Source organism: Panthera uncia, assembly GCF_023721935.1.
Source record: "Panthera uncia isolate 11264 chromosome A1 unlocalized genomic scaffold, Puncia_PCG_1.0 HiC_scaffold_17, whole genome shotgun sequence".
Lineage (NCBI taxonomy): Eukaryota > Metazoa > Chordata > Mammalia > Carnivora > Felidae > Panthera > Panthera uncia.
In genome coordinates, this window is record NW_026057577.1 from 4,487,244 (window position 1) to 4,505,247 (window position 18,004).

The following is an 18,004-nucleotide window of genomic DNA, read 5'->3' on the forward strand; positions in this document are numbered from 1 at the left end:
ATGGGGCTCTGTTTCAAAACTCACACTTCATAGACCCCTGAAGCTTGGAGTCACACTGATTCTCTGGGGAAGGGCCTCAGCAAACAATGGCTGGGTATCAACTTTTCCCAGAAAATGTTTGTGCACTTGCATGGTGGCAGAGGCTCAGAGATTATGGTAAATCACAACATACAACTGGCATCAGGTTTTGTTGCACTCTGACAACTTGATTCCAATATCAGTAAACATAGCAACTCTCTGGGTTCTCCTGGGACTTGTGCCTGCAGGGAGGCTGTATGGCCACTACCAAATTCACTCCAAGCAGAGGAACCACTTCCCCCCTTGTGCCACACAGATCCCTCAGACTGCATATCCTGCTCCTGGGGATTCACTATAGTTCCTCACCAGAACACCGGTAGGCACTGTGCTCTGAAATTTCAGACTCTGTGCTCCAATGTATAGAAAAATGGTAATACTGAAACCCTCTCTTTTCTCCTTGTTAATGGCTTTGGGGAACATAATTCTTGTCCACTTCCCTGCGAGTTTGTTCATTCTTTCTCTCTCTCTTTCTCTCCAGCTACTTTCAGGGGGAGTGCATTTCTTATTTGGTTCCGATGCACTCTCTCTCCCTTTCACTTTCTCCATTTTCTTTCCACAAAAATGGCTCCCTATCTTCTGTGGCACAGAAGTTTTTTCTCTCCCGCAATTCACATCTCTGCATTGTGTAGCTGCCAAGTTCTCTTGCTCAAGTTATACAGAGTGTTGCATTAATCCTCAGACAAGTTTCCTAGGTGTTCAGAATGGTGCTGATCTGGCTGTGTTTCAGGAACAAGACAAGCTCAGGGTCCTCTTACTACTCTGCCATCTTAACTCCTTTCCTAGCTGTATGTCTTTCTTATGTTGCTTTTATGATGTTGAGGTATATTCCATCTATTTCTATTTTGTGAGGTTTCTTATCAGGAATTGTATTTTGTCAAATGCTTTTTCTGCATCTATTGAGAGGATCATATGTTTTCTTTCATTAACATGGTGGATCACATTGATTGATTTGCAGATATTGAGTCATTGCTGCAGCCCAATAATAAATCCCACTTGATCGTGGTGAAGAAATCTTTTAATGTACTGTTTATTTCAATTTGTCAGTATCTTGAAAATATTTGCATCGATGTTCATCAGGGATATTGTCCTGTAATTTTCTTTTTAATGATGTCTTTGATTGGTTTTGGAATCAAGGTAATGCTGGTCTTGAGGAATGAGTTTAGAAGTTTTCCTTTCCTTTCCTTTCCTTTCCTTCTATTTTTTTTTTTTGAACAGCTTGAAAAGAATAGGTATTATCTCTTTTTTTTCTTAAAAATATTTATTTAAATTCAACTTGGTTAAAATAAAGAGTACTTATGGTTTTAAGGGTAGAGCCCAAAGTGCCCTCCTTAATGCCCATCACTCATTTTGCCCCTTCCTTAGCCACCTCCCTTTCAACAACCCTTAGTTTGCTGTCTGTATCTAAGAGTCTCTTATGGTTTGGGGTGCCTGGGTGGCTCAATTGGTTAGGTGACCAACTTCAGCTCAGGTCATGATCTCACAGTTCATGGGTTTGAGCCCTGCATTGGGCTCTGTACTAAACACGTGCTTGGAGCCTGGAGCCTGCTGCAGATTCTGTGTCTTCTTCTCTGCCCCTCCCTCATTTGTGCTGTGTCTCACTCTGTCTCTCAAAAATAAATAAATGTAAAAAAAAAATTTTTAAAGAGTCTCTTATGGTTTGCCTTCCTCTGTTTTTATCTTATTTCTCCTTCCCTTCCCCTATGTTTATCTGTTCTGTTTTTTAAATTCCACATCTGAGTGAAATAGTGAAATCATATGATACTTGTCTTTCTCTAACTTATTTTGCTTAACATAATACAGTCTTGTTCCATCCACATTGTTGCAAATGGCAAGATTTCATTCTTTTTGATTGCGTAGTAATATTCCATTGCATGCGTGCGTGCGTGTGTGTGAGCACGTGCACGTGTGTGTGTGTGTGTGTGTGCGCACACATACCACATCTTCTTTATCCATCTATCACTTGATGGAAATTTGGCCTCTTTCCATACTTTGGCTATTGTGTATGGTGCTGCTATAAACATTGAGGTGCATGTGCCCCTTTGAACCAGCATATTTGTATCCTTTGGATAAATACCCAGTTGTGCAGTTGCTGGCTTGTAGTGTAGATCTATTTTTTAAATTTTTCGAAGAACTTCCATACTGTTTTCCAGACTGGCTGCACCAGTTTGCATTCCCTCCAACAGTGTAAAAGTGTTCCATTTTCTAGGCATGCTCATCAACATCTGTTTTTTCCTGAGTTGTTCGTTTCAGCCATTCTGACAGGTGTGAGGTGTTATCTCATCATGGTTTTGATTTGTATTTCTCAGAGGATGAGTGATATAGAACATCTTTTCATGTGTCTGTTAGCCATCATCTTCTTTGGAAAAGTGTCTATTCACGTCTTCTGTCCATTTCTTTTTCACTGGGTTATTTGCTTTTTAGGTGTTGAGTTTGGTAAGTTCTTTATAGATTTTGGATACCAACCCTCTGATATATCATTTGCAAATATCTTCTTCCATTCTGTTTGGTGCCTTTTAATTTTGTCTATTGTTTCCTTTTTTGTGCAGAAGCTTTTTATCTTGATGAAGTACCAAGAGGTAGTTGTTACTTCTCTCCCATTTATTTGAGTGATACCAGTTATAAATAAAGTGATACCATTTATTTGAGTCCATCTCTTTTTTTCTTGTTAAGTCTGGGTAGGGTTTTTTCAGTCTCCTTATTTTTTTTTAAAAGAACCAGCTGCTGGTTTTGTTCATCTGTTCTACTGTTTTTTGTTTGTTTGTTTGTTTGTTTGTTTCTATACCATTTATTTCTTTTCCAGTCTTTATTATTTCCATTCTTCTGCTGGCTTTAGGCTTTATTTGCTGTTCCTTTTCTATCTCCTTTATGTATAAGGATGGATTGTGTGTTTGGGACCTTTATTGCTTATTGAGATAAGCCTTAATTGCAATGTAATTTCCTCTCAGGACTTTCTTTGCTGTATCCCAAAGATTTTAGGCTGTAATGTTGTTGTTTTTTTCATTTACTTCCATGTGTGTTTTAAAAATTCTTCTTTAGCTTACTGGTTATCCCATTCATCCTTTTATAGGGTGTTCTTTAACCTCCATGTTTTGAGGACTTTCCATATATTTTCTTGTGGTTGATTTTGAGTTTCATAGCATTGTGATATGAAAATATGCATGGTATCCATCTTCTATACTTCTTGAGGCCAGTTTGTAACCCAGTGTGTCATCTATTCTGGAGAATGGTCCATATGCACTCAGGAATAACATGTATTCTGTTGCTGTAGGATGAAACGTTCTGAATATATCTGTTAAGGCCATCCAGCCTAGTATGTCATTCAAAGCTATTGTTTCCTTGTTGATTTTCTGGTTAGATGATCTGTCCATTGCTGTAAATGGGATGTTAAAGTTCCCTACTGTTATTGTATTTTTATGAATGAGTTTCTATATGTTCGTGATTAATTGATTTATATATTTGGGTGCTTTCAAGTTGGGGACATATATATTCACAATTGTTAGATCCTCATGATGGATACACCTCTTAATTATGATATAATGCCCTTCTTCATCTCTTGTTATAATTTTGTATTTGAAAATCTAGTTTGTCTCCAGGACGCCTAGGTGGCTCATTCAGTTAAGCACCTGACTGTTGATTTTGGCTCAGGTCATAATCTCATGGTTCACGAGATAAAGCTCTGCACTGACAGCATGAATCCTGCTTGGGATTCTCTCTCTACCTTTCTTTCTGCCTCTCCTCCAATATCTTTCTCTCTCAAAATAAATAAATCAACATAAAAAAAATAAAATCTAGTTTGTCTGATATCAGTATGGGTAGTCCGGCTTTCTTTCATCTTCCACTAGCATTATTGATAGTTCCCCATCTCCTTAATTTCAGTCTGCAGGTGTTTTTAGATCTTAAGTGAATCTCTTGTAGGCAGTGTATAGATAGATTTTGTTTCTTTATCCATATTTACACCCTATGTATTTTGATTGGAGCATTTAGTCCATTTACATTCAGAGTGATTCTTGAAAGATACAGACTTAGTGCCATTTTGTTGCCTGTAGAGTTGGTGTTTCTGGTGATGTTCTCTGGTCCTTTTTAGTCTTTGCTACTTTGGTCCTTTTTTTTCTCCACTCACAGAGTCCCTCTTAAAATTTCCTGTAGAACTGGTTCAGTGGTCATGAACTCCTTTAGTTTTTGTTTGTCTGGGAAAGTCTTTATTTCTCCTTGTATTTTGAATGACAGTCTTGGTGGGTAAAGAAATCTTGGCTCCATATTTTCCCCATTCAGCATGTTGAATATTTCCTGCCACTACCTTCTAGCCTGCCAAGTTTCAGGGACAGTTTTGCTGCCAACCTTATGTGTCTACCCTCATGGATTATGAACCTTTTGTCCTGGTCTGCTTTCATAATTCTCTCTTTATTTTTGTATTTTGCAAGTTTCACTATGATATGTTGTGGTATTGGCCTGTTTTGTTGATTTTGAAGGAAATTCTCTGTGCCTCTTGGACTTGGATGCATGTTTCAGAGTTAGAATTTGGTGAAATAAACCTTCTGCCCCTTTTTTTCCCTGCTCTTCTTCTGAAATTCCTACGATACAGATAGTGTTTTGCTTGATTGAATTGCTGTGTTCCTTAAGTCTTCTTTTGTGATGTAATTGTTTTCTTTCCCTCCTTTTTTCAACTTTATTATTTTCCATTATTTTATCTTCTATATCACTTATTCTCTTCTCTGCTTCTTCAATCCTTGTTGTGAATATATCCAGTTTTGCATCTCATTTATAGCATTTTTTTACATTCCAGCCTGATTAGTTTTTAGATCTTTTATATCTACAGCAAGGGTTTCTCTGGTGTCTACTATGCTTTTTTTTTTTTTCAAACCCACTAGTAGTCTTATGACTGTTATTCTAAATTCTTGTTCAAAAATATTACTTATATTTGTTTTGAGCAAGTTCCTGTCTGATTTCTTCTCGACTTTTTTTTTTTTTTTTTTTTGAGGCGAATTCCTCCATCTTCTCACTTTGGCGAAGTTTCTGTCTTTTGCATGTTTTGAAAGCTAGTAATTTTTTCTTCACATGAGAGAAATGCTATATTAAAAAGAGGTCATACACTGTCCAGGGCCTGACACTTCAAGAAGTGTTTCTGCTGTATGCCATGTGCATTATGCGGTTGAGTTTTGGTTGTTCTTTCCCACTGGTTAGTCCTCTGCACGGGTCTTCCTTGCTTGCAGTGGGAATGTTTGGACCTTTAACTAGGTGTGCTTTGATTTGTTTGTTAAAATAAGTCTGGAAAAAAAATAAAGAGAAAAAAGACTGATCCCCCAAAAAGAGAGAAATGGCACAAAAAAAAAAAGAAATGAAACAAAAATGACAATCAAAAAAATAAGCCTGTTTCCAAATAAAAGATCTAAAAAAGAAAAAAAGTTAGAAAAAGAAAAGAAAAGGGGCACCTGGGTGGTTCAGTCGGTTAAACGTCCGACTTTGGCTCAGGTCATGATCTCACAGTTCTTGGGTTGGAGCCCCGCATTGGGCTCTGTGCTAACAGCTCAGAGCCTGGAGCCTGCTTTGGATTCTGTGTCTCCCTCTCTCTCTGTTCCTCCCCCGCTCATGCTTTCTCTCTCTTTCTCCTTCAAAAATAAATAAAAACATTAAAAAAAATTTTTTAAGAAAAATAAAAGAAAAAAAGTAACCTGATGCATAAAAAAAGAGAAAAGGGAATTAAAAAAAATGCCCTAACAAACAAACCAAAAACTATGAGCCTAATTCCAAAAGAAGAAAAGAAGAATAAATTTTTTAAAAAGTCAACCTGGTCCTATTTCCACCAGAACTGCTGGTGGTGCTTTGAAGCACTCTATTTTCAGTGCACTTGGTCTATGTGGGGTGCTGCCTGTGCTTGTCTTCTGGAAGAGGGGCCCATTTCATTCAGTCAGAGTCAGTCTTGCCATAGTAAACAAACAGTCCCAGGCACAAGAGGGTGGGGTTTTGTGTAAGGAGATTCTACTTCCACTGGGGGCCGCTGTATTGCTCTCTTAAGTCTCACTGGGTTGGTATTCAGGGGAAAACTGTGCCACCCCAATCTCTGGTCCCCAGATACGGTATCCTCCACCCCAACTGTTCAGGAAGACTCACAGAACAGGGAGAGCAGTCAGCACGCCCTGGGCCACAGATCTCCTGCAGTTTTTCTTTGTTGCGTGTTTGGGATTCAAAACTCTAAATCTTAAAGGACTTGGCACTAAGTGGACCCACTGCCTCCTCTGGAGTAGAGACTCTCCATGCTGTGTCTGATGTCCTTTGTCCATGAAACACTGTTCCATACCTACATGGTGTGCAGAATCTATGGTGTAGTACCCCTAAGAGCAGCAACAAGGTTATATTCTTTCCATGCCCACCTCTGTCTCCTGTTGATAAAAGGCCTTTTTCTGGCTCCTGCAGGGTCTCTTGCCCTTGGAGAAGCAATATACCTTCTTCCCAAAGTACTCCAGGAAGGGGAATGTTCTTTCCCAGTGTGCCTCAGAGATCTCTAAACGACGATATGCATTCTGGGGCTAGCTCCCTCTTCCCCAGGAGTGCACGCCATAGCTATGCTCCAGAGAAAGCCACACACACTTCCAAAACCGCAGAGTTTGATTTCCACATGATATTTGCAATAAAACCTGTGGCAGTAAGTACTTCTTGCTCCCCAATCCATGGTCCAGAGTGGCTTTCCTTTTACGCAAACCTGATGCTGCACTCTGTCTCAAGCTCTCTCACTTTCTCTTCCTTTGGTCTCTCCTTGGAAAAAGTTTCCTCCCTCCATGGCTGTGTCATTTTTCTTTCTCCAATTTACATCTACACACCTTGAACCTGCCATGCTGTCTCTCTCCAGCTGTGGAGATCCTCCTGCCAGTCCAAAGATAAATTTTCTGAGTGTTCTAAGTGATCTGACCTCAATAAAGTTGTATTTGAGGGATGAAGAAAGTCCAGGGTGCCCCTACTTTTTTGCCATCTTAGCTCCTCCCAACCATGTTAGGCTTTATTGTAAACATGGTGCATGTATATATGGCCATGATACTTAATAGTTTATAATAAAGAATATATAGATTCATAATAAATAACAAATCAGCAAATTTTCAATAACATAAGGTGACATTAAAATCATGAAAATCAGCTGATTGAGTGTACAATAAAAAAACATAAATAAGGTTAAGTAACTTTATTCAAATATTGGTTAATCGAGAAAAATGCACATTTTTTACAAATTAAAAAAAAGCACATTATTTTCAAATATCATATATAAATATTTTAAATGGAAATGCTTTAGGCCTAAATAAAACATTGAATTAATGACAGAAGAAATCCAATAGGTCATATCTTCTGGGCACCGTGAAATGAATAGAAACTATCAATTTACAGTAGAAACTATCAATTTAAGTATAATTATAAAATACCTAGCCCCATGCAAATTTCAATTAAGACTCTTTGTTTATTTTAGATTAAACATAAAATATAAAGATAAAGAAGTGCTAATGAAGACATTCAAAGATTGAAGAAAAATACATGAATTCAAGTAAATAAATTTCTATTAGTTTAATCTTACAAAAACGCAGTAATTCTGACCACACATAGTTACTATTAACTTCACTGGAATATAATCATTTCAGAAATTTTTGCAAAGCATAGATTAATTTTCTACCATTAAGAAATTACATTCTAGATCTTATGATGATATAGTATATTCAGTGATGTTTTTCAAATGAAGAAGTTTAGGATTACTTATGAGATGTTGTAGTTCACAAACAATATATGTGAAACATTTACTTATGTGTACACTGTTGATATTTGTGTTGGGGGAAATATACAATCTAAAAAAAATTTTAATGTTATTAGCCAAAATCCTCAGGATATGAAAGAATATTTAAAATGGTCAATAAGAAAATATCAGAACACTCCAGGAACAAAATCAAATTCAGTGAATGATCTTGAGAAGTAATGAAACTAAGAAGTAAATTCTCCATTCAGAGGCTAGCTGATTTAAAGGTTTTTAAGTCCACATAGTTTATCCAACAAACCACAGGGAAAATGCAATAAGCAAAGAAACTGTGACGGTAGACATCCAAAATGTGGTATCTTCCAAACCTGAGAACCAAATTAAAAATAATAAACAAAAGAAAAAAATCGTGAATAAAGATTCAGGAGAAATTACCTGTCATATAAACTTCAAATATTGGAAGTACATTTAATGTTTAAGTTAACATACGGGGAAAATAGGAAACCAAAATAAGGTGAAAAGAACAAGAAACTATAGCCTGACAAGCCATATTTGAAACAGTCAAATAGAAATTTAAAAATTGAGAATATTTAATATACAGTATATGGGTAAACATTATATTAGACTGAGCTGATGGGATCAATAGTGAACAGAAATATTGAGCAAAATTAATTTAGCAAAATACATTAAATTGAAGCAAATTAATAGAAAATACAAATATACTTATGTATACATAGGCCTACAAGAATAAAAGTAAAGTATTAATTATCTCATTCACATATACAAAAGAGAAAGGTAATGTTAAAAGAATTGGCTAGTTAATATTTCTAAAATTGAAACCATATGTGAATCTTTGAATTCAAAGTTGAAATGTTAAAAAGTTACAAATAATTAGAAGAAATAACAATCTGCATAACACCTAAGACGAGGAAAACACTTAAAACTGGTGCAAGAGCTTGGTATAGAGCCTGAAAACAGAGACACAAATATGAATATTTCTGAAGGATTACTACTTAAGGTAGGATTGGATGCTTAGCTAAAATATCTTTAATGACAGGAAAAGAAGTGAAAAGGGTTGAGGTACAAACTTTCAGTTATAAAATAAACAAGTCACAGGAATGTAATGTACAGTGTAGGGAACATAGTCACTAACATTGTAATAATTCTGTATAGTGACAGGTGATATCTAGCCTTATTAAGGTGATTATTTTGTAATGTATAAAAATATTGAATCACTAGGTTGCATACCTGAAAGTAATGCAATATTGTGTGTCAATTATAAATCATTTAAAAATTTTAAAAATTAGAAAATAACAGGGTAAATTAAAATATTTAGAAAATTAAAAACACTGAGATATTTGATTCTCAGTAGTAGTTTCTTAAGAGTATACTTGAAGAAGAAAGAAATGTTTTCCTGTATGAAGGTAAAATAAAAATGAGAGAAAGAGGCTTCTTATGAGAATATCAAATCAATAGTGGACATTGAACAAAGGAATCACATAGCCTTTGGCAATATCAACTTCAAAAAATATTTAGATAAAATACACGTGTAATTTCATATATTTTATTCCAATAAGGTTTAAAGATTTTGCAGTATTTAAACAATTTAACTGATGGTGGAAAAATCTTACAGAAAACTTTTCTAATAGAAACTTGTTAAAAATTGATCACACTTTTGTTGCAAATTTAGCAGAATATTGATTATCTTTTTATCAGAGCAGATTTGTACCAAAGGACTGACAGTTGCATTAGCATTGAGCACAAACCTCTGGACACTCAGCAGGACTTGGTCAGATGTCCATACCAGAGTTGAGGAAGATGAGATGATGACGTCCAACCATGTACTGACATGACCACAAAAAAGCTCACCAGCAGCAAGATGACCTTAGTGGCCCTTTTTTCTGGGGAGACTCTTGAGGCGAGGTTGGTGCTGTGAAATTGTTTGGACCGTTTTTTATGCCTAAACAAGAGAATCACCATGTATGCACTTGAACAAAGCATAATTCCTACAAAGAAGACATCCCTGGAAAATGTCAGGGTGAAAAATATTCCTCAAATGATAGAGTTCATGGAGGAAATTTAGCAGTATTTACTGACATTTAGTAGATTGGTCTGGATCCCATTGGAAGAAGCTTCAGTGTCAAAGATAATGCTTCTACTGAAAAATAAATTGAGGGACCATAGAAAGAAGCAAATATGCATAATGTAATTAGTAAGTTTATGTTTAAATCTGGCCTACCAGAAGTTGTTGGGGCTCATGGTGATGGTCTGAAACACACTCAGGAGGCAGGTGGTGCAGAGGGAAAGACCTCTAAGCACTCTGTTCATGTAAAAAAACGCCTTACATTTAAAGTTATTCCAAAAATTTAGTGAGCCAAACAAATCTGGAGAATACCCCGGTACAGGGAGGAGCAACAGAATGTGGATAAATGCTAAGTGACAGGTGATCTGGCCAGCAGGCGTCGACTTGTGGTCCAGAATAGTGTGAAGATGCAGAAGAAAAAGAGAAAGGTGTTGGCAAAGAGACCAATACCAGCTTGCAAACAAAACACATTTTTAAATAGTGACACAAATTAAAAATGATCTTTTTAATGGCATAGATAAAACATATTTTGTTTTCCTGAAAAAAAAGAACATAGACCCCTCAACATCAAAATTATTTCTTTAGTAGTCAAAATTATCAACACCATTATGACTTTTGCTAACTATTCTTCATTAACCCTGAGTATCTCATATAAATTTTTGGCAGCAGGTTCTGCATTATATTCTATATCAAATAATTTATGATAAATTTATAATAAAACACTGTTATCATAATTACAATTCTTCCTTAAATGGTATATATCATCTATACACTCTTGCACCTGGGCCTCTTGGCTTTGGAATGCATAACTTTAATGGTTCTTTTTCTCTCATTTTATATTTAGCACCTGAAACATCCATAGGCATATTAAATTTCTCAGAACTATATTTATTAAACTATATTTAACAAAATTTTATGATAATGGGGGAAACATTACAAAATATGCAACTGAAAAAATACCTAGTTGAGTTATCCTGACATCTCATAATTTTGACATTTTTCTATTTTTTATCATTCTTATATGTTTATGGAGTCTTGGGATTGTAATGAACCAAACCTAATAATTCAAGATAAGTGTTTTATTTTAAACCAGCAGTTTAGCAAACCTAATCCCATATGAAAAATTTGCCGTGAAAATAAATGGAATCCCAGTATATGAAGAATGAGACATTAACATCATTTGGAGGGGATGTTCTTGTGCCCACAAACCCTATTAATTTTACCATATAAAACTGTCTCTGGCTATAATACATCTTCTATTTTTGTCAATTGAACTAAGTGCAGTGCATAACCAGAAGCACAATGTTTAGGGACAAGGATATTTATTATAGTAAGTCATTTACTTTTCTGAATCCTTGGAGGAAGTATAAGCAAGAAAATTATCACTGCAAAAGTAGGATACAGGAAAAAACATTTGTGGGTCTTGATCACAGATCCTTTTCCATTAATTTTGGGAACACTAGAAATCCTGTGTGATAGTGTTTTCTTTTCTGATTACCACAGCAAAGAAGATGTCACCAAAATACATTTTTTTTTCTAAAGGTGTGCAAAGTCTTTTACTTTTATTACCTTTTGTACAACAGTAATCATAAGATGAGAGTCATACCAACTATGTTAAATTTTGAATTTGGAGGCATATTTGTAAATTGGAACTTGAGGGATTCTGTCTTCTGTTCTCCACTTATGCTGATTAGCATCAGTTGTTCCCTCCACTCTGACTTTGTCTTCCTTAAATGTATGAAATGCAGACTTTTAACATAAGTGATTTAATTTTTCTAGTGATCATAGCATAGATATTCTCTACTGTTAAATTTTCTTGAGGGATTGATGCCTTCATGCATCAAACAAACAATTATGATTATGTTTTCTTTTTTTTCCCCCTTTCTGTTTTCAACCTGTCCTAACTCCATTGGTTCTGTCTTCCAATTTAAGAGACACAGGGACTAGAAGGAACTATTCTTTTTTTTTTTTAATGTATTTATTGTTTAATTTACATCCAAGTTAGTTAGAATAGGGTGCAACAATGATTTCAGGAGTAGATTCCTTAATGTCCCTTACCCATTTATACCATCCCCCCTCCCACAACTCCTCCAGCAACCCTCTGTTCTCTATACTTAAGAGCCTTTTATGTTTTGTCCCCCTCCCTGTTTTTATATTATTTTTGCTTCCCTTTCTTATGTTCATATGTTTTATATCTTAAATTCCTCATATGAGTGAAGTCATGATATTTGTTTTTGACTGACTAATTTCACTTAGCAGTTCCATCCACGTAGTTGCAAATGGCAAGATTTAATTCTTTTTGATTACCGAGTAATACTCCATTGTATATATATACCACATCTTCTTTATCCATTCATCTGTTGATGGATATTTGGGCTCTTTTCATAATTTGGTTATTGTCAATAGTGCTGCTATAAACATTGCGGTGCATGTGCCCCTTCAAAATAGCACACCTATATTAGAAGGAATTATTCTTAATGAAACCACATTGTAGCTTCTAAGTTATGACAACAAAATTGAACTATATTTGTCACATTTGTGAATGTATGTTTTAATTTGAAAATTACAAGTGAAACTTTCACAAAAAAAAATAGGGATGCAAAATTTACTGAATTTTTTTCTACAATAAGAAAGTGGTATTGTGGGGGATAAGATTAGAAATCCCTCGGGTTTACACCAATGGGTTAACAAGGCATAAAGAAACACAGAGTCATAAAATGCTCACACCTGAGTTCGGGAAAAACAGATGATCACTCCAAGAATAGGGAGGTGCAAAGGCACCCCAAAATAGGGAGAGGGTGCTGAGCCCCCCAAAATAGGGAGAGGCAAAGGTCTGAAATAGAATCAGTGCAAAAAAGGTGCCCAGTACATAGGAATAACAAGAGTAGATATTCAGGGTGGAAGCACCCCAAATTTAGTACTATAGCAGAAAGCTGATTTCATAGGAGAATAGGGCCAGGTTAGGTAAATTGAACTGGACTTTGGATTGCTGCACTGCAGGTGAAGCAGCCCAGAGCGGAGATGGTTAACAAAAGAAAATGTGCCTTGTCAACCCTGAGGTTATTCCCCCTGTCTCATCCCCTAGGCTGACAAAGATAAACAGGTAGGGCACCTCCTGTCTGCTGTTAACAACCATCTACTCATCTGCCAGGCACCAGGATTTTGTTTTATATTGACCCAAACCCCAAACACTATATATCTTCAAAACCCCCTTTTCCCCCTCATGTCCTCAAGTTAATGTTCATAGTTTCTTTGTCTCTTTGTGCACGCACACATGTCTCTTTGTACACGCACATCATGTTCTGATCTGAATAAATATGGGGCAAGGACCCTTATTCGGAGCTCTTGTCTTTTTCTGGACATTAACCATCTCTCATTTTAATACTGCATCTGCTCTTTTGCTAGACAAAAGAGAACTTTAGACTTAGAGTCTACAACATGGTATATTCTCAAATTTTTGCAAATTATTATTTTCGTATTGCTAAGCACTATTACCCAAATATGATAATATCTACTAAATTTTAGCTGATAAAATATAAAATACTGAAATTGAATTTATATTAAAGAAGTATTTGAAATCATGATGAGTATTACAAGCTTCCACTGTTGTAATGTAATCATTTTTTTTTAAGTATGTGAAAGTCAGAATTTATTGTAATTTTACTTTTTTGGCTTTAGAGAAAGACAAATTATATTTAAAATATATTTCTTAGCTCGTTTTCAAATGAGAATATTTTATACATTTGACATTGGCTCATAATACGATGACAATCTTAAATATTTTAAAATATTAGTTCATTGAATGTCTTCGCAGGTTTCTAATATGATTAGTCATGTTAAAAAAAATAATAAAACCAGGCCACTACCAAAATGTACAAATGAATTTTGAACAACAAACACCACTATCAAATTTTTGTAAGAATGTAATGAGAAAATATTGTGAAGCAGCTTTAGAAGATCAAAATATAATGTTGACTTTTAAAATACCAATGGTTAAGATGAAATAATGTAGTCATTTATATGAAGATTTGATAAATGGTGAAGGTTATATTTTGTGACAGTTGTGTGATAATCAGAAAAGAAGTACTGTATTAACAATTACTGTAACAGAATCAAAAAGTGATTTTTATTATATCCTGCTAAAAAGTAATTAATTTTAATGTTGAAAAAGTCATATTTCATGATATCATAATTTTAAATGGATTTCAGATATTACAATATATTAAATTTCACCAAATTTATAACAAAGTAGTGTGAGTAAACCCTTCTGAATTAGTTTATAAACCTTGGGTTTTAAATGATGAAATTTCATTTAAATATATACAGTAAGTTAAAAATGAGAAAATTTCTTTAAAATTTTTTTAATGTTTATTTTCGAGAGGGAGAGAGAGACAGAATGTGAGCAGGGGAGGGGCAGAGAGAGGGAGACACAGAATCCAAAGCAGGCTCCAGGCTCTGAGCTATCAGCACAGAGCCCAATGTGGGGCTTGAACACATGAACCACAAGATCATGCCATGAGCCAAAGTTGGACGCTTAACCGATTGAGCTACCTAGGCACCCCAAAAATGAGAAAATTTCTAAACTGAATAATTATTATATGCAATTGCAATTCAAATACAATATCACAAAATGGCAAAAGTCCTGTCAAAAATCTATAAATGTATGGCCTTATAAGATTCATTAACTTGACTTTTTCATTTGGAATACCAACTGTATTTAATTACGATTATGGTTTCTAAGATTGAAGTTAAAGAGACTTCACCTAACCTTCCACTGAGAAAATCTTGCCTCTTTTCACCACCCACCCAGAGTCCTCAGTTCTCACTGTTAGCAAATAGACACTCACCCAGATGTGTCTTTAAAGTGAGTTGTACATGTAGGTGAGATCTGTAAGACATATTTATAAGAAATTAATGCTGTCATCTCATCTCCCTTCAGACCCATAATTGTCATGTCAACTGAAGAAGACAAACCCTGACTTTGTGATTGTTGCAGAAAGAAACCTCTGGAGGGAAATCTGAACTTTCCTCATTCCTGGAAAACAGCAGGCTTGGAGCAACTGAGTTTCAAACTTTTTCACGTAAGAGATCATTTTCCTAGGTTACCTGGGCCTGGAGTGTTTTTATGGTTTCATATATATATATATATATATATATATATATATATATATCTCCAGGTCTCTCAATTACCCTGACTTCAAAATGAGTAGAATGCCATTTCAGATTTCCCAATATATCCCTGATGATTCAGTGATTCCTGGTAGCCTTCACACATATTCCTAAGTAGACTCTGGCTTTTGTGGCCACAATTGGACTATAATCACCTTTGTGGGAATTAGCAATGCCCCTTCTCTCGGTCCTACTTAGGTGAAGCACTAGGCACGGGGAGCAGAATGAAGACCAATTTTCACTTACTCTCCTACAAATTGTCCAAGTGTTTTTTTGGAAAGAAAGGGCATCTCCATTCAAGATAAGATAAAAGTTAGCATATGAACTGGGGCGCCTGGGTGGCTCAGTCCGTTGAGTGCCCAACTTCAGTTCAGGTCATGATCTCATGGTTTGTGAATTTGAGCCCTGAGTCGGGCTCTGTGCTGAGAGCTCAGAGGCTGGAGCCTGCTTTGGATTCTGTGTCTTCTTCTCTCTCTGTCCCTACCCTGATCTCTCTCTCTCTCTCTCTCAAAGATAAATAAACATTTAAAATAAATTTTTAAAAAAATTTAAAAAGTTAGGGTATGAACTGCTCTCTTCTAGACATCTTACTTTGATGTGAAATATTAAGTTCTATATTACTGTGTCCTGCACCACATTCCTCAGTCACCTTTGCTGTTTCACTAGAAATGTTGTGTTTCACACACTCTGAATTACATTATGCCTACCTCAGAAACTTCCAGTTTTTTGGTCCTGGAAAGACCCTTCAAACATATCTCCGTTATAACTAACTCTAATCTTAGCACTAATTATGACTGCATATTTGTGATCCTTTTTCTTTAAAAAATGTTTTTTTAAGTAGGCTCCATGACCAATGCAGGGCTTGAACTCATGACCTGAGACCAAGAGTTGCACACTCTACTGGATGAATCATCCAGGTGCCTCTGTGATCCTTTTTCTTAGCCACAAACAATCTTATATTATAGTGATATGGAATTTAGCACGAGGAAGCAACTAAACCTGTTTGGGCTTGACATTGTGTGCTGTTACTGTCTTCTTCAATCCTCTAAAAAACAAAAACAAACAAGCAAAAAAAAAATCACAAGTTCTCCATTCAGCCTCAGGCAGGACCACTTGCTCCATAGACTTTTTCATATTTTTATTTATTTGTTTTCAAAAATTCTTGTATAAAACTTACAGTGCTGTAGTTTCAGGTGTACAACATACTGATTGAACAATTCTATACATTACTCAATGCTCAAGACAGTAATTGTGTTCTTCTTAATCCCCTTCACCTACTTCACCCATCCCCCCACCAACCTCCTCTTTGGCAATCACCAGTGTGTGCTCTATGCTTAAAAGTCTGTTTTTCTATTTGTCTCTTTTTTCCCCATGTTCATTCATTTTGTCACATATAAGTTAAATCCTATGGTATTTGTCTTTCTCTTACCGACTTATCTCACTTAGTATTATAATACCCTCTAGATACATCCATTTGTTGCAAATGGCAGGATTTCATCCTTTATTCCATTAGATAGATGATAGATAGATAGATAGATAGATGATAGAGAGATAGATGATAGGTGGGTGATAGTTGATAGAGATATACATGATAGATAGATAGATAGATAGATACCACATCTTTATCCATTCACCTATGGATGGACTATTGCATTCCTTCCATATCTCAGCTAAGGTAAATAATGTGCAATAAACATAGTAGTGCATATATCTTTTTGAATTAGTGTTTTTGTTTTCTTTGGGTAAATACCCACTAGTAGAATTACTGAATGATATAGTAATTCTATTTTTAATTTTTTGAGGCACACCCATACTACTTTAACAGGGTCACACCACCCAAGACCAGTGCACAAGGGTTCCTTTATTTTCACATCCTTAACAACATTTACTGTTTCTTGTGAGTTTTTAAATTCATATTCACTTATTTTTAATTCACATGTAATTAACATGGTGTTATATTAGTTTCACATGTACAATAAATGATTCAACAATTCTGTATTTTTCTCAGTGATCATCATGATACATGTGCTTTTAATCTCCTTCACCTATTTCACTCATCACTCCACACATCTCTCCTTTGGGGACCACCAGTTTGTACTCTATAAGTCTGCTGTTTTGTTTGTCTTTTTTAAAATTCATTTTCCCTTTCTTAAATATTTTTTTAATTAATTTATGATCAAGTTAATTAACATAGAGTGTAGTTTTGGCTTCAGGAATAGAACCCAATGATTCATTTCTTACATATGATACCCAGTATTCATCCCAACAAGTGCCCTCCTTAATGCCCATTACCCATTTAACCCATCCCCCAACCCACCTACTCTGCAGCAATCCTCAGTTTATTCTCTCTCATTAAGAGTCTCTTATGGTTTGCTTCCCTCTCAGTTTTTATCTAATTTTTCCTTCCCTTCCCCTATGATCCTCTGCTGAGTTTCTCAAATTCCACATATGAGGAAAATCATACACTTTCTCTGACTGACTTATTTTGCTTAGCATAATACCCTCCAGTTCCAAATACATTGTCATAAATGGCAAAATTTCATTCTTTTTCACTTTCGAGTAGTATTCCATTGTGTATATATATATATATATATATATACACCGCATCTTCTTTATCCATTTGTCAGTTGATGGACATTTGGGCTGTTTCCATAATTTGATGGCTATTGTTGAAAGCCCTGCTACAAACATTGGGGTACATGTGCCCCTTCTAATCAGCATTTTTGTATCCTTTGGATGAGTTACTAGTAGTTCAAATGCTGGGTGTAGGGTAGTTGTATTTCTAATTTTTTGAGGAGCTTCCATATTGTTTTCCAGGGGGCTGCACCAGTTTGTATCCGTTTGTCCACATCCTCACCAATATCCATTTCCTGAGTTGTTAATTTTAGCCATTCTGACAAGTGTGAAGTGGTATCTCATTGTAATTTTGATTTGTATTTCCCCCATGA